This window comes from Harmonia axyridis, chromosome 5 (genome assembly GCF_914767665.1).
Source record: "Harmonia axyridis chromosome 5, icHarAxyr1.1, whole genome shotgun sequence".
NCBI classification, from domain to species: Eukaryota; Metazoa; Arthropoda; class Insecta; order Coleoptera; family Coccinellidae; genus Harmonia; species Harmonia axyridis.
Window position 1 is genome coordinate 10,808,303 of NC_059505.1, and position 24,763 is coordinate 10,833,065.

At 34.6% G+C, this 24,763-nt stretch overlaps 1 protein-coding gene and 2 long non-coding RNA genes across 6 annotated transcripts in view; 1 reads left to right on the forward strand and 2 right to left on the reverse strand.

Moving 5' to 3' along the window:
* Positions 1–24,763, forward strand: part of LOC123680608 (RNA-binding protein Musashi homolog Rbp6) — a 980,242-nt gene that overhangs the window by 18,922 nt on the left and 936,557 nt on the right. The window lies entirely within an intron of this gene.
* LOC123680611 lies at positions 6,290–8,284 on the reverse strand. Its single transcript, XR_006747539.1, has 2 exons — positions 7,148–8,284; positions 6,290–7,081 (listed from the first exon to the last, which is right to left on the reverse strand). It is a non-coding gene; the product is annotated as an uncharacterized LOC123680611 (long non-coding RNA).
* Positions 12,625–13,852, reverse strand: LOC123680610. Its single transcript, XR_006747538.1, has 2 exons — positions 13,483–13,852; positions 12,625–13,416 (listed from the first exon to the last, which is right to left on the reverse strand). It is a non-coding gene; the product is annotated as an uncharacterized LOC123680610 (long non-coding RNA).

Genomic DNA, 24,763 nt, shown 5'->3' on the forward strand with positions numbered 1-24,763 from the left:
TGGGAAAATGTCTCTTTTGAAAATGTCATCATTTGACTTTTGACAAGTAAAACTACACCATTTCTAAAAATGAAATGATACACACTTCAAGAACGAATTGAAATTTTTAAAATTCACTACAAAAATGGTGAAAATTTTGCAGTTGAAAATATTGCTGCCAGGTTGATTCCTCGTCGATCTTATGTATTAGGGATTCCACAAACGACATTACACCGTATTTCGAAAAAACTTAGGACTGAAGGTTTTTAAAGTTTAGTCAACACAAAAACTCACTCCAGTCGATCACTGGTTGTCTTACTATGTAAATAGTCTTCAAACAATTCCAAAGTTCAAAATTAACAGTGCACCGATTCTGAAAAGTGTGAAAATCTTAGATGTGTACATAAAAACGATTTTCCTGCATGATTTCAAAGTTTGAAGAATGTTATAGATGCTTTAATTGTGAGGTTTATGGGGTAACTTTTTTATTGAAGTAAAACCACAAAACTATCGTTTGACACGCCTCATCGTAATAAATATTTAAAACCTAAGGGCGACAAAGGCCTCTTCAAAGAACCGACTAATTAATCTTTTCTCGACCCAGAATGTATAAATAAATACCCCCCTTCTTTCAAACGCTGTGTCAACGTTGAGCACGCTGTCGTAAATAAGTTTCGACATTCATTTGTTTAATTTTAGTCATGAAATAGTCTATTAATACCTACTGTCACATTACATGCCGAGATTCGCTCCGTCAACGCGCTGCTGCTCTGAAGTTTGCCTCTGGTATCAGCGTAGAAGCGTAACGGAGAGAATGCTGCAATTTCAGTGGCAATTGGGCCATTACGGACCATTTGGTGACTCTCAAAGGGTTCGGACAAAAGATGTGATGAACAAGTCGATTTTTTTTCAGTCTGGAAATGGGGATTCGGGGAGAATAGACCCTGAAAGAATGTTCTCGACGACTTTGTCAAGTAAAAAATTTAGTTTTTGAGTGATTCTTTTTTTCTATTCCGTTCGTTCTGCTGCGGTTTGAAACTGTGGTGGTTTCGACCGTTATAAATGCTCTGCGGGAGCGATAGAATTAGTATTCTGTATAAGTATGGACGGATGATGGTCGTAGAAGAGAAGAATGTACAGGGTGGGGTAATTTCGATGTTTTAGCACTACAACTGATGATATAGGTACAATCTGATATGCTATTCACGTTTTTTTTTTTTGAGGAACTAACAAGAGTAGTATTCATTCGGGCCACCTTCTTTTGTTCTCGAAATATAAGCAAAAATTGAAAAATAGCTATATAGAAAAAAAATATATATTTTCGCTAATTTCGATGAATTAAAACATTATACAGGCACTTTTTATGTAGACACCAGTAGCGTGCTCTTCTTTTCGGCAGGAGATCTAATTACGAAACTATGACCCAAAATTATGTGTTTTTATAAATGTTTATTAGTCCTTCAAAACATAATTAAAATTTGGTATAGTACAGGTCAAAAATAACAACATTGAATTCAATTTACTCGCATAATATATAAAATAAACAACAGATAAGATATAAATATATACTATGTTTCATCATAAATATCATTAAAATATTCCTCAATACTATAATATGCTTTTTGAAAAAACAGGCATTTTTAGATGGGTACGCTAGATTTCTGTGCCAATTTTGGCATCGTATGATTTATATCAATATAAGTAATAGAAAATGGTCAAAAACCTTTTTTCATCTAATAGTCTTAACTGTTGATGAGCACAGAAAACTAGAGCTTCCTATAACAAGAGTGGTCTCCTTTTGTCAATTTCATTTTTCTGTGCTCATCGATAGTTGAAACCATAAAAATATCAAGACTCATAGATGAAAAAAGGTTTTTGACCATTTTTCATTTCTTATATTGAAACCATACGATGTTGTATATTTTTGAAAACAGTAAAAAATGGCATAGAAATATAGTGTTCCCAACATAACTTTAGGTAATAGCTTCGTAATTGGTAATACTGCTACTCCACGTAAAATAGTGCCCGCATAATGTTTAAATTTCAGAGCTCCATCATCAGTATTAGCGGAGATAAATATTTTGCCAATTTTAGCTTATAACTCGAAAGCAAAAGAAGATGGCCAAAAATGAATTATACTTTTGTTAGTTTCCCAGAAAAGAGGGGTATCAGATCTTTTAAAAGGTGCAGTGCTAAAACATCGAAATTTGCCCACCCTGTATACAGGACTTCCGCAGTATTGGATTAGGTGGCCAATCTTTCTATATCCATGCCAGTAACACCATTGTGCTTTATTTTGATGATGTCCTGCAAACTATTACAGTTCTTCATTCACATTTCATTTTTTAGACAACCCATTCCATTTACCTGATTCAAATCCCATGGTACTAAATGCCATTTAGCTCTATATTTCACAAAGTTTCTATTAATTTCTGAGGTAAAAAATCAAAACAATCAAAATTCATATAATATAAACTCACGCTATTAATTATTTGTATCTTTCAATAAAACAAAAAACCAGAACAGTTTATGAAGGTTTGTTGCTCCCATTGTCGAATTTATTGGACAATTTGAAAATTGGTTGATTCTTATGTGAGTGATTTCAATCTGAGGCACATAAATTGAAACCATTAGCCGTTTGAGTTATGCATTAACGAAATCGAATGCGTGGTCCGAATGTTGCCCGAAATAACTGAGAGAACAGATCTTTTGAAGTTCCGAAGCTAGTCACGGACTCAAATTATTAAGCTTCTGCACTTATATCGGAAATACGAACGTCAATACGCATGAATCTCAATATTTTTGTTTGATAACACATGCACCATTCATATTTTTAACTGGCCTTTTTCACAACTTTGCTTCACTCTGTATCAATCGACTTGGTTTTTATCATAATAACTTCTTATACCGCTAAACCTAATCTATCAAGAAGTTTGAAGATATTCGTTAATTTGGTGAGGTGGATGCTATGGAAAAAAGGTTGTGGACAGTAAAATATATATTTATAATAATCATGAAATTATTATGTCATATCAGCAATTTATCACAGAATTCTTCATCCTTTAAAATTTATGACATTCTTGTTGACATTGTAGAGGTAAATTCAACATAAAATTATGAATATGTAGTTGAATGGTCTTAAAAAAACATAATTTTCTTTTTTGACGCCAGATACCTAAATGGCATTCTAAACAAAATTTCAGGAACATTCACTGGACGGACGAATTATAAGTTATTAATTTTTTTAGATTTTTCACATCCCAAAGCAATAAATGGAGGACATACTTTTTTATTTCTTCAACGATTCAAAATTTCATCACTAAAAATTCAAATCGAAATTACTTATAATATACATATGAGGTGAGCGTAGGTCAGTGTTAGATGTACGATTTTATTTTCATTGTTGTTTATATAGTATCTAATAATAGAATATATTAGGTTATTGCATGGAATAGAATCAATATTAAAATTTTGGAAGTCAAGGTTTTTCCAATAAGAGGTTTCAATTTTATATTGAAGAAAATGAGTAGATTTTAAAAGGAATCATTGGATGTTTATTTTATTGTAAAGAGGAAGGTATGCCATTAACGATGGAAAACCATTTCAGCCAAATGGCTGCCACGGCTACGGTTGCAGCATCATATCAAACTTAATAAAAAATATACTTTTCATGAAATTTTCCATGATCAGTTCTTCTTGAGCGACGCATTATGGGTTTGATTATTCAGATCACTCACTTGTCCCAACAGCTCCAATTTTCATGGTTTAGATTCTTCTTATGACTAACCTGACCCAACATTGTCGTTTCAGAAGTGCGAAAGTGCTTCAATTTTGCGAACTGTGACTGCCTAATTTTCACCATTTTTTAGTGAATTTTAACAATTTCAATGCATCAATCAAGCATTTCTCATTTCATCTTTAGTAATGGCGTTGTTTTTACTTGTCAAATGTCAAAAGATGACAGCTTCAAAAGTGTCAGCTGTCCAGATTGTTTTTTGTTGGAAAACCCTGCAATATAATTTATGCAGGTTAAGAGGGAACACCACCTCGTGGTCGAGCAGTTCAAAACGAAATTAGCGATATTTCTTCTTAGAAATCACAACTTTCGTGAGTTTTTCACATAATATTTTTCAACAATAATCTACAAAAAAAAAATGTTAGTGACTGTTCGTTTTTCGCAAAAAAAATCATAATTTGTACAAAGTACAAATTATATATTTTTTGGCGACAAACGAACAGTACAAAGTACAAAGCACTAATATATTTTTCAGAATATTCATCGAAAAAAACCTAACAAAAATCATTACGAAAGATAAATTACAATTTCGTCGTACAGTGCTGCCCACTGCTTATTTGCTTCGAAAAAAGAAAGAAGATGAAGTGAATGTACAACTTCGTACATCGACCAAGTTTGGTCAACGCTGGAATGACAGAGAGGAAATGAATGGGTACCAAAGTTCAACTGATAAGCGAAAATCCACGTGGTGGTAATCCCTCTTAAATGAAAAACTAATTTTTCAACATTTGGCGGAGAAACCCCTCAAAAGTTGCTTAAAATTCCGACAAGCATAACAGGAGTTCTGTATTTTTAAGCTCATAGCAGCGACCCCTCTGGCAAGTCCAATCAATAATCGATACTCTATTATCCATCAAGTTTAGGCACGAAATCGAATCGTATCATATTTGTAGAGCATTTCGTGATTCCGAGGAACTTGTTTATGAATGTTCCTGGTTAATTAGAATGGAATGAACCCAGACCAGGTTATTCGATTATGAATTCCGAATAATTCTAAGGCTCATTACACGTAGCTACAATCAGCCCTCCCAGGTGTCATTGAATTCTCGTTGAATTCGAGTATACGTGATTTCAATCTGATGGAGAGTGTTGATTTTCTCCCCGTTGCATGTTGGGTAGTTCATTAGAAATGGTATACAGTCTGTCCCAACGAAAATTTCACGCCCCAGAACTGAGAAACGAAGTTTTAAAAAAACGTAAATTGTCAAATGTCCAAAAATGATAGATGTCCAGATAACTGTTCTAAATTGCACCTTTTATTCCTCTTATTGGAAAACCCTGTGATATGAATTTATCTGGGCTAATATTACTATACAGACAAATAAAATTCATTAATTATTATTACTTGACAGATAAAACATTATGTTTGTGAAATTCTATAAGAGAAATCTTGCAAGAATCCTTCTCACCTCTACCTAAGATATCCTTCAAAAAAAACATCTGAGGGTGGCAACAATCCCCAACATTTTTTGAATGGTTTTGTTTTACTGGGATGTTTAGAGAATAAAAAAAGGTTTTTAACTGAAACATGCGCCATCCCCTTCCTATTTGAAAAAAAAGGGGGTTTTCCCCCTCAGGTGTTTTTTTCGGAACAATGTAGGATAGGAATTCTTTCTCCTTAGTACAGAACATGCAAATTATTATTGGTTTTTGAGTTTGGGCGGTTCAACTGTCTGTTCAACCCTGGGTTCAACTGTCTGTTCAATCATCGGTTCAACCTCACCTTTTGACGGTAAATTATGAAGGTCGATGCCACCTTCATGGGGGTGGTTTTTTCGGAACAAACTCGTGATGGAAATTCTCCCCCCTCAAAACAGAAGTTGACCAGTTTTTTTAAATCCTCGAAAATTCTTCGTTTCTGAGTCCTGGGGATCAAATTTTTATTGAAACACCCTATATTAACCAAAGCAGAGGTTTCTTTCGGAATCGAAAGGATTTTTTCCAGATTTCTCTTATAGATTTTCACAAACATAATGTTTCATCTGTCAAGTAATTGATTAATAAATTTTTTGTTTGTATGATAATATTAGCCGTGATAATTTCATATTACAGGGATTTTCAATAAGAGGTGAAATTTTGAATAGCCCGCTATCTGGACCTTATAGCGCTCAGAAACCAAGTTCAAGTTTTATCGTTAATGAAACAAAAAAAATTACCGCAATCAAACCAAAACAAGTTGAAAACGCTAGGAACACCTCGGTTTGCTGACAGTGGAGATGGGGTGAGTTCAGTTTGATTGAATAGGGCGCCAACGTATTTATTTTCCTAGCGATCCAACAATATTGACAAAAAAAAAGAGAAAAAAAAGAAAATTAGCAAGTTGAAAAAAAAATTACTAATTCACTCGAATTATAAATTAATTGAATGATCTGTCTCAGTCAAATACGTAAACTCCGAAACAGAGAAAACAAAATGAAAATAATGATTGGAAAAAAAAAGGTAAGTAACTCAATACCCAAAGAAATGCGTCACTGTAAAAAAAAAAAAAAAAATATCAACAATATCAAAGAAATGTTCCGATGTAAAATTCTATTATCAATTTCCTACAATTCTATTCTGATTGATAATGAACCTTAATTGACAAGTATTTTACCCCCTATGCTTGATCAAGCGTAGTTTTCACAAAATCGCACTAATTATATGGTACACACTATATATTTAATAAATTTAATTCAAGTACTAGAATTTTACTAGTACACACTATATATTTAATAAATTTAATTTAAGTACTAGAATTCCACTTCATTTATAGAATTATCGTTTATGGATGAAAAATAATATATTTTAGGATCTGTTTCAAAATCTGTAAATATGTATTATAAATTTATCTGAAATTTCACTTGTAATGTGCAATGATATTTTCATGAAATAAAAATATACAATCTGAGGTATTGAGTTTTGAAATTTTCTCTATGGGACAGTTTATGAACGGAATGATAACAATATCTGATGTTTTCTGAATGAATGTGAGAACAAGTCCTTTAACTTTCCACTTCAAAAGGTATAATTGACCAAAACAATACGTATTCCCCTTTCTTGCAAATGGCTTCCTGTGACGTCAACATCAAAAGAAATTCTTTCTACATACCAGACGTCCTGTATATTCGACGAAATTACCAATTCGAGAATCCCAACCAATTCACAATGTTGAAAATCCTTCCAAGATACTTTTCCTTTCTTCAGATGGGGAAATAGGTACGAGAATTTTGTTTATGAAGTTCGTTTCAGAATCGAACGAGCCAGAATCCGTAGAAATGTGTTCAGTCCGAAACAGGAATAAAAGGAATACTCATGAAATAAAAGGCCCTAAAATACAAATTGAAAACAAAACTATTAGGGTCTAGTTTCAAGTGGAAGAAAAATCAAACTCACTCAAGTTGTTGGGTGGCCTTTCAAAGTGAATGCTCTTCGTAGCCGAAGTACGTTTTTAATCCCCAAAAAGGGTAATATTGCTATTCCAACAATCAAATCAGCAATAGTTGAATTATAGACGGTTATCTTTATCCCAAAATTTGGATTTTCACAAGAAACAGCAAATAACCTCTATATACGCACAAGCTATTCAGAGTTTCAAAATCGAATTGAAAAATGCCAAGAGTGAACATTCGGGAATAATCTTCAACATATGGTACCTTTACGATAAGGAATGAAATGCGGAAAATCAAAACACGATATTTAGGCAACACATTAAACACAATTAGACAATTTGATGTTGCAGATACTCTGGGGCAATTTTCACACGTTACAAATTCTCCCCCTTCGTCAAGAAATTTTCCCAAAATTTCACAAAAAAAAAATTACAGAAAACAAAACACCAATGAAACCTTATAAACGATTATCTAACATAATTTAGTCGTCTTTTTCCGTTGGGTCAGACTTGAGGTCCTTCACATGCCAAACTCCTTTATCGTTGCCAACGTTGTCATGCAGTCGGTAAGTCCAAGGTGACAACTTTTTGGCAACTATAAATGGTCCTATCCATTTTGGAGCCAACTTCTTCGTGAAGTGCTTACTAGCATCAGAGAGTACGAAATTTCTTCTATAAACGGGTTGATGAACCATAAACTCCTCATTCCTTCTTCTCAAATTATAATAGTGAGCATTCTTCCCAGCTGCACTCTTCAATCTAGCCTTTAGCTCACTAAATATCTTCTGGAACCCTTTAGACCTCGTTTCTTCAGTCGAATTCAGTGCAGGATCTTCTTGCAGAGTAATATTATAATCGTCGCCAGACAACATCATCCTTCTACCAAAGTTGACAAAATAAGGTGTGTACTTCGTCGTTTCGTTCCTAGAAGTCCTCATAGCGCATGTGAGCTCCGCCAAATTCTCGTCCCATCTCTGATGGTTATCAGAAGCATATGCTGAAAGGAGAAACTTTAGAGTCCTATTGTATCTTTCAGTTGGATTCGCCTGAGCATGAAAATTTGCATTGAACTTAGGACGAATCTTATATTTTTCCAATAGTTTCAGATACTCATTCTTGTATTGGGGACCATTATCAGAAATTATGACTTGTGGAACACCAAAAATTAAAAATACACCCTCCTCTAATGCCTTACATACCGCCGCAGATGTAGCCCTTCTCATAGGAAAAGTTAAGCAAAATTTACTGAAGTAATCATTAACGACAAATATATAAGAATTTCCTCTTTTAGACCTAGGAAGAGGTCCTATGAGATCCGAACTAACAACTTACCATGGTTTTGTTGCGTCAGGATAATGGGATGCCATTAAGCCAGCGGGCTTTCTTGAATCTACCTTATGTCTCAAACAGATTCGACAATTTCCAACATATCGCGCCACGTCTGAGCGAGACTTCGGCCAGAAATATCTCTCACACAAGCGCGAATGGGTCTTAAACACCCCCATATGACCCGATGTACAAGAATCATGCATATCCTGGATAACCCTCATTCGCAGTTGCTTAGGTACAACCAACTTCCAAGAATTTTCACCCAAATCATTCACGGATGACCCTAAATATTTATAAAGAAAACCATCTTGAATTCTCCAGGTGGGAAATTTTCCTGGACGGTTCTTAACGTTACCTAACATTCGTAAATACCACGGGTCGACTATGTTGTTGAAATCATCAACGGTTATCAGATCTAATTTAGGTACAGAGCGTGACAAAAGATCCGGGACGTGATGTTCAGAACCTTTACGATGTGTCACACCGAATTCAAATTGTTGCAGTCGTACAATCCACCTCGCCAGACGACCAGAAACAGCTTTAATGTTTTGTAGCCACACCAGACAGTAATGATCGGTAATTACTTCAACTTTTATTCCTTCAATATACGGACGTAGCTTTTCGAGGGCCCACAAAACTGCCAAACATTCCCTCTCTGTAGTTGAGAAATTCTGTTCTTGTCTCGTCAGAGACCGACTAATGTAGCATATAACCTTCTCACCTCCTTTCGGATCTGGTTGGCTCAATACAGCACCCAATCCATACCCAGATGCGTCCGTTTGCACTTGAAAAGGCAGATCATAGTTAGGGCAGCTCATAATTGGAGCAGATACAAGCTTTTCCTTCAACAAAGTGAAGGATTGCTCGCATTCTGGTGTCCACAAAAATTTACTATTTTTCTTCAATAAGTTTGTTAAGGGCGAGATGAGGTCTGAGAAGTTTGGTATAAATCTACGATACCATGAGAAGGTTCCAACTATGCTACGTACATCCTTCACATTACGAGGTATTGCAATCTCCACCATTGCTTTCACTTTCCCTGGATCAACTTGAAGACCATTACTATTGACTACATATCCCAAATACCGCATTTCACTTCTACAAAATTGACACTTATCTCTAGAAACTGTAAGTCCTGCTTCATGCAGTCTGCGGAATACTTCTTCAAGTATTTCAAGATGTTTCTCGAAGTTTTCTGTAACAATAATTACATCATCAAGATAAAAGAAAACGCACGGTTCAAGGTCGCTGCCAAGTATAACATCCATTAGTCTTTGCCAAGTAGCTGGGCTGTTACTCAATCCAAAAGGCATCCTTCGGAATTGAAAAAGTCCCCTATTTGGAACAGTAAAAGCAGTGTATTGACGGGATTCCTCCTTAACTGGGACTTGCCAGAATGCGCTCTTTATATCTAAGGAACTTATGTACTTTGCATTCCGTAATTTATCTAAAGTATTAGATACATAGGGTAAGGGATAACTATCCTTCTTTGTAACAGCATTTACCTTGCGATAGTCCACACAGAATCTATAAGTGCCGTCCTTTTTTTTAACCATAATAATTGGGGATGACCATGGGCTAGAACTTTTTTCTACAATTCCCTGCTGCAACATATCATTCAATTGTTGGTCAATATGTTTCTGAAGTACAGGAGATACCGGGTAGTATCTCTGCTTAACAGGGGGCCCATCTACTAAAATTTCATGCTCGACCAAGTTGGTACAACCGATCACGTCATCTCCCATTAAACCAAAAGTCTTATCGACTAATTCATTTAATTTTGTTTCTTGATTCTCATCCAAGTGGGTGTCCACAGTGGCTACATGAACTGTTTCAGCTGAGAAAAACCATTCATTATTCCTCAAATTGGGTACTATACCAAGAGCTCTCCAAAAGTCTGCTCCAAGCAATATCATTCGAGGCAACTCCAACATTATTAATACCTCCATCAGCACCACTTTATCCTTCACCTTCATCGGCACCCTGCAGCTACCAATGCTTGAGCAAACCTGTCCATTAGCTACAGTACATGCAACCCTATGGTGTGACTCAAGAGTTACTCCCAATTTTTTAAGAACTGACCAACATTGTCCGTTAATTATGGTCCGGGATGCACCGGAATCAAGAAGACCCAGAAATTCCTTTCCATAAATTGACAACCGCAGATATGGTCTCTCGTCTCCAACCACGCTATCCAATATATAATCAAGTACAGGACGGAGTTCATCAGTTGGACCTTCATGTACAGCAGTCGTCGAAAATGGTCCTGTAAGCAACGACTGGGTCCGTTTCCCGACAAATTGCATTTTGGGCAAGTTCTTGTGGTATATCCTACTTGACTACATTTGTAGCAACGCATAGTTTTCGGTGCAGCACACCCTATCGCTCTATGTCCCGGTTGGTTACAGTTATAACACATTACTGATTTTCCAAATTTAGACTCGGATGGAGACTGACGTTCTACAACTTGCATCTCTTCAATACCTTCTTCGATACTTGTATATGCCAAGTCAGGCTCGAGGCAAGACTGAGACTTTCTTGGTGGTGGAGCGTAAGATTCGACATACTCACGACGTTCCTCCAATTGACGACATAACCTCTTCAATTCTACATAAGAATCTATACTGACCAGAGCCAATTGGGTCTGGAAGAAGGGGAGAATATTTCTCAGAACTGTTCTAATTTGCTGTCGTTCAGTTGGCGGTGATCGTAAACGATTAAATAATGATCTTATTGTAGCCAAATAAATGCCGATAGGTTCGTCCTTACCCTGAGTACGTTTTCGAATTTCTTCCAAGAGCTTCTCATCGTAGTTGAATGGTTCGAACTCGGCTCTCAAGTTCTCAACAAAAGAATTCCAGTCCACGATTGAGTCCTTGATAGCTCTAAACCAAATCAGTGCCTTGCCATCCAACAAATCCACTGTCGATTTCAAAACTTCGGGTTTTGTCACCCCTCTTGCCTCACATAACTCTTCAACTCGCTGCAAGAAAGCATGGACAGACATTCCCTGTTTTTCGCCTGAAAAACGTAAACCCCATTTGTATATTGGAATTGCTTTCACTTGTCCAGAAGTTGTTTCCACAGCACGTGTCACTCGTACACGTGGAGTCGAAGTTGGCAAATTCTGCTCATCAACTTTCTCGGAACAAGTATCATCTTTCTCCGAACTAGTATCATCTTCCTCAGTTCCAGAGCTCTCCTTGAGTGGTTTCTTTGGTAAACCTGATGCAACATTTGCCTTTTCCTCCAGACAACCTAGCAAATTAAGGACTTTTGCAAAAATTTCTCCTTTATACGCCTCTTCTTCAGCTGATGTTGTAGGTAGATGCTCTAATCTGATCAATGCGTATCTCAAACGTGTATCATTCACCACATAGCGATTACTCCCTAGTGTCAAGGACTGCAAATCAGCAATACTCTCCTCTACCTTCGCGATGACTTCGTTAATTGCCATTTTATCCTCCGCAAAAGTGAATGGATACTTAGGATAAGATATTGACGATCCTTCCTTTTCGAGCCTCATCGCTCTAGATAAACTCTTCCTCATATTGCCAACGTTTCCAACTGGCAAACCTCTTATAGTCAACAAATATGTTAACTGCAATTGATTTAATCTGTTAATAACTATTTTTCCCGACATCTTGAAAACCAAATTTCTTCAAAACCAATAAAAACAATATTTTCAAGCAATTAATCAGGCTTAACACAAAATGGCCCCACGTTGGGCGCCAAAATTTATAGCGCTCAGAAACCAAGTTCAAGTTTTATCGTTAATGAAACAAAAAAAATTACCGCAATCAAACCAAAACAAGTTGAAAACGCTAGGAACACCTCGGTTTGCTGACAGTGGAGATGGGGTGAGTTCAGTTTGATTGAATAGGGCGCCAACGTATTTATTTTCCTAGCGATCCAACAATATTGACAAAAAAAAAGAGAAAAAAAAGAAAATTAGCAAGTTGAAAAAAAAATTACTAATTCACTCGAATTATAAATTAATTGAATGATCTGTCTCAGTCAAATACGTAAACTCCGAAACAGAGAAAACAAAATGAAAATAATGATTGGAAAAAAAAAGGTAAGTAACTCAATACCCAAAGAAATGCGTCACTGTAAAAAAAAAAAAAAAAATATCAACAATATCAAAGAAATGTTCCGATGTAAAATTCTATTATCAATTTCCTACAATTCTATTCTGATTGATAATGAACCTTAATTGACAAGTATTTTACCCCCTATGCTTGATCAAGCGTAGTTTTCACAAAATCGCACTAATTATATGGTACACACTATATATTTAATAAATTTAATTCAAGTACTAGAATTTTACTAGTACACACTATATATTTAATAAATTTAATTTAAGTACTAGAATTCCACTTCATTTATAGAATTATCGTTTATGGATGAAAAATAATATATTTTAGGATCTGTTTCAAAATCTGTAAATATGTATTATAAATTTATCTGAAATTTCACTTGTAATGTGCAATGATATTTTCATGAAATAAAAATATACAATCTGAGGTATTGAGTTTTGAAATTTTCTCTATGGGACAGTTTATGAACGGAATGATAACAATATCTGATGTTTTCTGAATGAATGTGAGAACAAGTCCTTTAACTTTCCACTTCAAAAGGTATAATTGACCAAAACAATACGTATTCCCCTTTCTTGCAAATGGCTTCCTGTGACGTCAACATCAAAAGAAATTCTTTCTACATACCAGACGTCCTGTATATTCGACGAAATTACCAATTCGAGAATCCCAACCAATTCACAATGTTGAAAATCCTTCCAAGATACTTTTCCTTTCTTCAGATGGGGAAATAGGTACGAGAATTTTGTTTATGAAGTTCGTTTCAGAATCGAACGAGCCAGAATCCGTAGAAATGTGTTCAGTCCGAAACAGGAATAAAAGGAATACTCATGAAATAAAAGGCCCTAAAATACAAATTGAAAACAAAACTATTAGGGTCTAGTTTCAAGTGGAAGAAAAATCAAACTCACTCAAGTTGTTGGGTGGCCTTTCAAAGTGAATGCTCTTCGTAGCCGAAGTACGTTTTTAATCCCCAAAAAGGGTAATATTGCTATTCCAACAATCAAATCAGCAATAGTTGAATTATAGACGGTTATCTTTATCCCAAAATTTGGATTTTCACAAGAAACAGCAAATAACCTCTATATACGCACAAGCTATTCAGAGTTTCAAAATCGAATTGAAAAATGCCAAGAGTGAACATTCGGGAATAATCTTCAACATATGGTACCTTTACGATAAGGAATGAAATGCGGAAAATCAAAACACGATATTTAGGCAACACATTAAACACAATTAGACAATTTGATGTTGCAGATACTCTGGGGCAATTTTCACACGTTACAACCTCTCTCACTTTTGAAGCTGTAAGATTTTTACATTTGACATGAAACAATTACACCATTACTAAAAATTGAACGATACCCGTTTCAACAACGACTCATTGAAATTGACGCAATTCGCTGCTAAAAATAAAAAAATAATTTTTTTAGTCGCAGTTCGCAAAAATAAAGCACTTTTGGGTTGTCGTGAAAAATTGTCAAATAACTTGTTACTTCTTTCAGTTGTTATGAGAAACCATCACTTAATTTCTGCAAAAACCTAAATCCTGTTTGATAAGTAACGTCCTATTATTTACATAATACTAACAATCTACATAGAGCACCAAAGGTAATGTCTGGAGAAATTGTTTTATATAATTAAAAAAACTCGAGTGATGGTTTCATATAACAACTGTCAACAAAGTTATTTGATAATTCTGATATTTCAAATGGAATGGTTATGAAAATACATTGTGGTATCAAAATGATAAATGATTTACGTAGTAGGCTGGAGCCAGAATTGCCAAATAACTTTGCTGACAGTTGTTATGTGAAACCATCACTTGAGTTTTTTAAATTAAGTAGAACAATTTGTAGAGATATTGCCGCTATGTAGAGTGATTATGTAATTAATAGGATGTTATTTATTAAACAGGATTTAGGTTCTCACAAAAATTAATTGATGGTTTCACATAACAACTGAACGAAGTAACAAGTTATTTAACAATTTTGACACCAACCTACAACTTAAACAAAAAATAAACAGAAGTTCAAATTTGCGTAACTAGACTCGATTTTTTTGTAGAGTGTGATACATTGTTGAATTGGTAATTTTTTTTTTTTACAACTTCATAAAGAAAACCAATATGGCATTCATAAGAAAAAAAAATTGACTATCGCGTCTCTGAAACAATGGAAAACAGAAGAAATCTGACAAAAGCCATTAGAATCTCTATATTGGATAATGGCTACAAACCGAATTTTGTGAAGTTATCTCCAGAAACAAATGAGTTATACAGTAAAAAAAAAATCGATTTTTAGTTTTTTCGAGATATCTCAAGAACCATTGGAGATATTCTGGATCTGTTAACAACAACACACTCATCCCTAAATAACGCAACTATTTGTAATTTAAGCCTACCTATTTCTAACGGTTTTCGTTACCCCCTGTAGTGCCACTCTAAATAGTTCACATCCTCTATATAATATAATTAAATGAAACAAAAAATGTCTGATACACATATAATCAGTATTTAATGGATTCAGTTCACACGTGATGGAAATTCGTATTGATATAAACACGTTTTTAATTTCCACAGATTTTTAATGAATTAAACCATTATTGAACAAGTGTAATACATTTCGATGTGACCTATTCTTGATGAAGCCGAAACCATTGTTGAATTAATCAAAAATCTGTGGAAAATGAAAAAGTGTTTATATTTATTCGTATCAAATATGTATATAATGAAATTGAGAACATTTATTGTTATTGTTATTTATTATAATACTGAATACATTTATTTTTTCCTCATACTTTTTGAATGTTTTGACATCCGAAGGTTCAAATCACTCTGCTACATTTTAATATACATTTTCAGTGTTGGGATATTTTGCAACACGAAATGAAATAAAGGAACACGTGCTAGCAACAATTTAGCGTTTGATGTAGGTATGTCAATGTACTTGTACGTATACTTGAATGTATACAGTTCTGAAAGTTAAGTCGCATTAGATTTGCAAGAGTATCGATTAGTATTTTAATCGTCCATTCACTGAATGAACGCCTGGGATATGGATATCCCCTAATCGAATAAATTCAGTCTCATTATTGCATTGAAGGCAAGAGAGAACAGGTAAAACGCATCGAATGAGCGAAACCATAAAACATTGCCACCTGGCTGTATAAACACATCCTTATTCGGACATGCTAGTTGTCACTCCTGTATATAATAGCATTAATAGCTGATATAATAGCGTATTCTCGTACGAACTATAATGTTCCAGATATTATAGTCTATAATGGGATTATCTTGTACGGCGACTTTTATTTGTTGGTGCTGTAAACTGTGTTCGGCATTTCAATCTTGCAGTGGAAAATATCTGATGATTCCCACCATAAACTCTTACGAATGGAGAAACGGAGTACATGTTCCTATAAATTCTTTACTTACAACAATAAACTACGTTTTCATGTTTCATACCAGTTTGATATACGACTTTTCTTGAATTCTGACGTTATGGATAAACTTATTGAACATTTCGTTTGATATTATGTCGTTTTGGGTTATCAAATTTTTTCTTTATGTGTACAACTTCAGTTATTTCATAACATCTACAAAATTGAAAGAAGAAATTGTATGTGGCATACTGGACTTAATCGACTGTATCTCTCGATTAAGAGGGATTACCACCACGTGGTTTTTAGTATCAGTCAAACTTTGGTTCCCATTCATTTCCCCTCTGGCGTTCCTTCGATGATCAGAAATTGAAACATTATACTGGCATTTTTTTACGTAAAATCCAGTGACTTGCTTGTATTTTCGAAAGGGTTTTCGATTACGAAGCTATGACCCAAAGTTATGTTTTTTTCAAATGGGAACACTAGATTTATGTGACATTTTTTGAAAGCTTAATTTTTCCTGATTTCAAAAATATATAACATCGTATGATTCGTGTCAATATAAAAATCTTAACATTTACAAATCATGTAAACGATGAACAAACTTTTGAAACGAATTTAAAAGATGAATATGCGGAATCTCTACAAACATCTTAATCGATTTGAGACAATGAGTATGCAGAATCTCTACATTTGCATAATCTGAATCTCTTGATGGTGAACATCATCTAAATCTATAAAACATGTGTATAGTAGAATATCTCATTTCTCTAAACATCAACAGTCAATAACCGTTAAGAATCAAAGTTGTATAATCTCTACATATACAAATATCTGAATCTCTTGATGGTGAACATCATCTAGATCTATAACAAATGTGTATAGTAAAATATCTATCTCATTTCTCTAAGCATCAACGGTCAATAACCGTTAAGAATCAAAGTTGATTCCTTCTCTAAGAGATAGGTAAACACATTATTTTCAAATACAGTATATACTGTATAACAGGAATTCTCTATTTCAGCAATGAATCAGAAATAAATCATTTCCATTCATTGAACTAAATGAAATATCTCTAGCCTCGTAATTTGGTTGAAATTCAACTCACCTCAAATGATATTTTTCTCGTTGTATACAAAACAAATTTTCAGAATAAGTGTTTACCTCGTTGCGCAGTTAAGCGTGCACTGGAGCCTATAACCTGTTGGATTTATAGGTTTAGCAGAGGATTCACTAGCAGAGGATTCACAGTTAATGTTTTGATAGTTTAATATAGTCTCAAGAATGTCTCTCTCCGAGCAAGCTCGATGTGGAATAGGCTCATCTCTTAGGTTAGACCTCTGTCATTCGCTCTAGAACATTGAAGGTCTATTCTTGTTCTTTCTCTCGATAGCCTCGTCACTCCCTTAACGCTCGCAGCGCCGCAGTGACGATATGAAGTAATACTACAAGTAGGTAGGATGTAATGTTGGTTGTCTCTCTCGTAATTTGTTCGGATGAAGTAATATTCTAACACTATATATGTTTCACCAAAAAAAAATCAAAATTTAAATAACTCCTTCTGTATGTTGCAATTTCTTTGTCAGTTGCTATATATAAGGAGCAGCCAGTTCGATAACAGATCCAAAATAATACGGTGAACATTTTGACGTCAACAAGTAAGTTGTCATCTAACACTGAACATCACTTCCGTTCACGTCATATTGTGCATTACTGTTCATATCGCCTCATAATGGCACAAAATTATTTTAATCGCATCTACCAAGCCATTGGAATCACGTGTTGGTTGTTATTTTGGAAGTAGAGAACGCTGTCGCGACAAGATGCTTATCTAAAATGCATTACTGCTCCTTTGCATAGTTCTCCCGAGCGTCAGGAGAGCCTGCACATCTGAAATGCCACTTAAATACTTACCATCGTCGTCAGGTTCGCTGTTACAGCCCCCTAGAGGGTTCATCGTTGTCCCGTTTATGATTCGGTATCTCGCGAGTCTAGATATCAAGTTCACACATCTTCTCCCCGCATGATGTGGGAAGGAACGAGATCGTCTTGTCGAAAACTGCAATCTTCTCAACACGTCACAATCGAGCGATGTTGTGAATGAACCTCAGGTTCAGATTTAAGGGGCGGATCTGCTCATTTCTGATTGCGTTATGTTTTTTTGAGGGGAAGCAGATTTTGCCGAATATAGAAATGGTGTTGACGAGAATAAGAAAAAAGTGTACAGATTACTGTCTTCTTGGTAGTGTAACACCTTAAAGTATGTATTCCACCACTCAATTCAATTTTGTCAGATTTTAAAGGGATTATTCGGTTGATCTCGATTGAGCAACTAGATTCTTATTTTCAATTTATTGGGACACGAAATCATGGTGTGAAACGTGTAATAATTTTGGATAATGGTAATAATCGAAATTGATTCCTCGCATAACGCTTGGTGAACCATAACTTCAATGGTAATAATATTGACGTGGATATGAGTCTGGCTTAGGGATTCACAGCTTGGCTTGATTTACAAACTACTTGGCTTGAGCTTGACTTGATTTCAAGTCAAGCTCAAGTCAAGTAGTAGTTTTTCAATCTCAAGTCAAGTATTCATTTATCACTACTTGAATGATATCAAGCTACTTGATTTTTAGCTGTTTCATTGTGTATTTTCATATCAATAAAAAAAAGATGAAATGAGGAGGAACCTTCTAAAATACACTTTTATTTATTGAACTCATTGTATAAAAGAACCGAAACTATCAACGTTTTTGAAATAGAAACATACATTAAATCACTATAAATCATAACAAAATGAGTAATGAAAAATAAAGTTTCTTAATATTGATAAAACTCCAGGCTTTGTTTGATTTTATACTTTTCCATCCAGGATTTAAGACATATGAGGCATCTTATAGATTTGACGCCTAACTTATTGCGGGTTTTTGTAACTGTAATAGCGGCTCTAGAAAATTGTCTTTCAACAGGAACTGAAGATGTTGGCGTTGATAAAAAATCCTTGGCCACTTTGGCCAAGTTTGGAAAGATATTTCTGAAACTACCAAAATCTACCAATAAATTTCATAGAAATGTGAGAAAACTACTAATAAAGTCACACTGGCGAATGCTTCAGTCTCTCGGCGTTCGAGGAATCCCCTTATTTCGTCTAAGCGCCCACGAGATAGCAGAAATATATGCCGTGCGATGCGTGCATAACAAGCTCAAGTAATATTAAGTTGCTTGATATCAAGTCAAGCAATAAATATCTAAAACCAAGTCAAGCTCAAGTATGTAATTCTTCACAAGCTTGATTTTCAAGTCAAGTAGTTGATTGAAATGTCAAGCTACTTGAATTGATGAATCCCTACTCTGATTCCATACCTTACAATTAAAACTTAAAAATTGTCAACTCCTTGAGTGATACAAGCACTTCAACGCTCCTCTAACCCCTCAATAACTTCTCTGGAGAAGGATTCCTCTTTGCTTTCGAAACGTAGCAACTCTGCTTCAACTTTGGCAATCACTTCTTCATTAGGGCCAAATATATTTCACTAGAGCACCTTTTAACAGTTGTTGTCGTTAGAGCACAGTCTGAATAACACTTAGCTAGCCATTGCTTTGTTTTCACAATATTTTTTCCGCTCAAATAACAACGTTTCAAACAAAACAAAACAAATGTTTTCAAACAAAACTATTTTTCAAACAAAAATCAATGTGGCGTCATTAAGCCTTCAATATTTCGATTCAGGCTGGCCAATCACTTCACTAGACCAAATTGCTCACCATACAGTGACTTTTGTGGTTGTAATGATATCTCAGCAGATACATGAGGATTTTCACTGCCCCATATGCGAATTGTTTATATAGCCAATGAGTGAAAGTGTGCTTCATCGCTGAAGAAAATTCATTCAAGCATATAATCGGCATATGTTCTAGTCATTCCATGATCAGCTGGCTTTAATTCTTGTGTCAACTGAACCTTATAAAAATGGAGATGCTAATCCAGATGCAAAATACGCCATAACGTTTTTAAGAGAGGCCCAAATTTTCTGCTCGCCGAAGAATGGGATAATTTTCGTTCTTCTCCAACATTTTCGTTCGATCGTACATTTCGATGATGTAGGGGCCTTAAGATATCAGTAGCAGATTCAGTCTCTTCGAATTTTTTCACTGTCTTACTAATTGTACACTCAGATTAACGATTATGTCGACCATAATCTGCACAAAACATACTTACTAAAGAATAATTATTTTGCTAGTAAGTTTTCAAAATTTTGACACGTCCAGCAGGTGATAAACGATCCATATTATTGAATGGCTAACCTTCAGTGTAACATATGAACCTTCGGATGATCTTTCTGTTTGACATATGTCATTGAAAATAGGCTCTAAATCCGGACCAAGACATGGATAACCCAGTAAATATTCGGTTAGACATGTTGATATCGACAATCAACTTTTTGAACGACGAAGATTGTGTTGCTTTGTGATTAAATTACAATGAAACCATCTAATAGGAGAGTATTCAGCTCACATAAATAAACAGAAACTCGAATAATTATCATAATTTCCCCAGTTCTATTTGATGTGGAAAGTCATTTCTTAAAATTTTGAAAAGTAAAAGACGCAAAACTGATCCCTGACGAATACCAATATCAATTAATATCGATCAAAGCTGAGACGAAATGGTGTTGATTATCAGTGACTGAGGTCAACTGATCCAAAATAATAGATAGCATTTTTCCCGACGAAAATTCCTTCTGTTAATGAAATCAACAAATTTTATATATGTGTTTGTTGAAATTATTCATTATTATAATTAATCATCATTTTTCGATTTCAAAACACATTTAGAACTTTATACAATCAACGAGTTAATCGTTCGATCAAAGTTTTGCGGAACCTGCAGCACTAAAGCTCTCTGTTTCACATTTGCCTAAGCTACTTCAGAAGGAATTGAATAGGTCTCTCCAATAGCATCTCAATTCTTGACCGCTACTTCACCCTCAGAATTAGGATCTGCTGTTTTGCTAATCGAGTTGTTCACTACAAAAAAGGCTCTCACCCTCTCAAGGAGGAATTTAGATGACGTAACTCGCCAAAGTTCCACGCCTTGTACTGAGTGTGTTCGATGGTTCAGTTCCTTCAATGAAATTAATGGTCTTCGAAGTAAACGCGTAAACTTGTTGGTGAAGTTCAAAGATCCATTAAATAATTTATGATGATGATAATTAGTAATCGATCCCTTTCTGCTTCCGGATGTTGTGTTTGTTCATTTTCGTAATTTCGGGAATGTTAGTGAGTGGGTATTAAGATATCAGTGTCAACAGCATTTACACGTTATTAGCAGAAAGCAAGTCATGATTGGAAGGGTATCGCTTTAATGATTGCACATTGAGAGGTATAAAAACTGGAAGAGCATGGTGTAGAATTCGTTTAGAATAATAATGCTGTCGGTATAGTTATTTATAATACAAGTGCAGAAGGCATTGATATTCTTCCACGAGTTCAAAATTCAAAAAACGAGCCACGAAGTGGCGAGTTTTTGAATGAACGAGTGGTAGAATGGGACTTCTGTACGAGTATTATACATTATTTTCTCTAATTCATTGCATTTCCGTTGAAATTAATGAAATATTTCCATAAATATATTTTAGTGATTTTTGCATTGAAAAATGTTGGTTGGCAGAACTGATTTCTTTAAGGCAAATTGATGAATTGACAGATAAAGCCGTGGCGGAAAGTTCGGAGTACCAACATTGAATAATAAAATATAACCATGAAAACTGTGCGTTTCTGATATATTCTCGCACGATTTTGTTCGACAAGATGTGGAAGAATTAGAGAAAATATTTTTCTCTAATTCTGTGGTTATTCCCTTCATTCTTCCACATCTTGTCGAACAAAATCGTGCGAGAATATATCAGAAACGCACAGTTTTCATGGTTATATTTTATTATTTTATGTTGGTACTCCGAACTTTCCGCCACGGCTTTATCTGTCAATTCATCAATTTGCCTTAAAGAAATCAGTTCTGCCAACTAACATTTTTCAATGCAAAAATCACTAAAATATATTTATGGAAATATTTCATTAATTTCAATGAAAATGCAATGAATTAGAGAAAATAATGTATAATACTCGTACAGAAGGCTCATTCTACCACTCGTTCATTCCAAAACTCGCCACTTCGTAGCTTGTTTTTGAATTTTGAACTCGTGGAAGAATATCAATGCCTTCTGCACTTGTATTATAAATAACTATACCGAAACAATGAATTTTGAAGTAGGGAGATACACAGTCATATAATTTTACAGTGTGTTCCTAATTCGGAGGAACTAAGGAAAATGAGAGATTCTTCGGATAATTTTGAGTAAAAAAGTCCTGTAAACATGGACCGCAAACGTTTTGTTTTCGAGATACATGGTGTTTCTTGTAGGTCTACTTTTTTGTGATTATTCTACCAAATTATCGAATCTTCATTAATCTTCGCTACAGAATAGGGGAATAAGTATCGAAACTTATAATTGAGTTATTCATCACAGGTTATCAACTGGATCTTTATAATAATTTGGATTTCCTGAGGATTATCAGTAAATTGTTTGAATTTTTTATAACTTTTCAATTTTATTCTATTGTTAAAATCCACTTATGAGACTTGATAAAATAAAGTTAATTTGTGATTTTATGGAATATTATTGAAGAAAACGCAGATGCATTTAAATTAAGTACTTGTAATGCAATGCATTATTGCACATACTCAAACTTTCCGCTTATTAGGCTAATTGAAAAGTCCCTGGTCTGATGCACAGATAGCGATGCTAGTAGTATAGTAGTCCATATGATTTTTAGTTCAAACCTTCAAACGATACGTGTCAAAATTTGAAAGCAGTCCGACCATTAGTTCGTGAAATATTGCGTGGTGAGTGTAGCTACTTTTGTTATTTGAGAAATGATGGAAATATATTGCATTTTGAAGGAAAAAAATACATTTGCAGCAAAATCTTGGCCTGATGAAGATTTGATGAAGTTGTAAGATCGCTATAATCGCTGTCTCGCTCTCGAAGGCAACTGTGTTGAATAATAAATTCGAATTTTGCCAAAGAAATGTGTTTTACTATGGTAGACCGGAGACTTTTCAATTGTCCTGTTAGTTCCTGAAATGTGAATATTGCTCACTTTTTACTTATTGATTTAACTCATTTCAATGATCAATGATAATATAATATAATTTTAATAATTTGTTTTTATTTTTTCAGGTAAGTGTCCACAATCTAGTGTTCCATCAATTTTCCTTGATTGGTATGTATACATATATGTTTGATGACTATCGACTATTTTGTTTCCTCAATAAACATCTAATGAAAAAAGAATGGCAGGCATCATTTGAGCTATTTAATTATTATACCTGTCTCGGTTTTTTGGATGTGTGCTATGTTATTTTTCTTTGATAAGTGCATTTATACTTTGTTGTACTTTGAACATAAGCATTACCAAAATGAGACGTCTTGAAATTTATTTGAAATGAAGTTGTCAAACTCAATCGTGTCGTCATAGTGATTGATAATTGCTATGAATGCATTTAATTATCAGTGAGTGTTATGTTGACATGATTGGGTGAGATTGTTTTATATGACAAAATTTGATTGGTTGTCAGATCTGTCCAAAAATTTTTTTGTTAGGCACCCAAGAGGAGAATTCCTACTGATTCACTAGATTTACTGTTGTGCATGATATCTAATTGATCTTTATGAAAGGTTAGCATACATTGATTGAACTATTCCCATTTTTCATATCCGTTTTTTAAACCTTCTTTACCGATATGCTTTGATATTGATTATTCCTTCATAAGTTGTTTCTACTAAATTTCGTGGTTGAATATTCCAACATAGAATTCATTCGAATTTTGTGATTGTTTTTGTTTAGACGACCTGCGTTATCTTCTCCGATAAGTCCATTCCCTTTTTTTTCTTCGGCTATTATATCTAATAGCTCGTTATCTACGGATAACGTGCTATACGTTTCTATTAATATTAATGGAAGTGAAATGATGCAATTTTTTGAGGGATCTCCTGGGACGTGTTTCAACCCAGAATCACTGTTAAACAGTTATTCCTCGATGCAATACGTGTTTGAATATGACGTTTGGGTATAACTTGTGAATATTGCGTGTTCGAGGTAGAAGCTGCTACACAACTGTAGCGCCATTGGAAACCACAATGCTCCAGGCAGAGGCTAACACACCATTAACGAAAATGAAATGATTGGATTATTTTAGCTTCCATTAGAACCGTCGATGAAATGCCCTTCTAACGCTTAATGATGTGCGCCTTATGTTATTGCACTGAAATTCTCTAATACTCTCTGCTGTTATTCAGATCGTACTGCAAAATATAATGGACCTAGGTTGTGTATGGAATGAAAACGCGATTATCAATCGAATAATCTGAATAATAATTTCAACACAACAGTCTGGCTATCAAGTTTCCAATTAATAACAAAATGGATATAAGAATGGAGGCATAGGACTAACATAATAACATTATCAGCATCCAACAAATTGATGAATAGTTTTTTCAATACCAGAAAAAAAAGCAAATCCTGAATTATTTGGTTGACGAGCGAATAATATTTAACCCAGCTGTGACCATCCCCACTTCGCCATTGAAAGAGAACACTCGTTTATTCGATATCGTATCAGATGTTTGGATTGTTGAACTGCTCCACTGAACATGATTATTCTCTGGAATTACTTCGAATATTCTATATTTCCGGATGTATTTATCATATCTGAATATGTTATAGGTGCACGATGAGAAGATT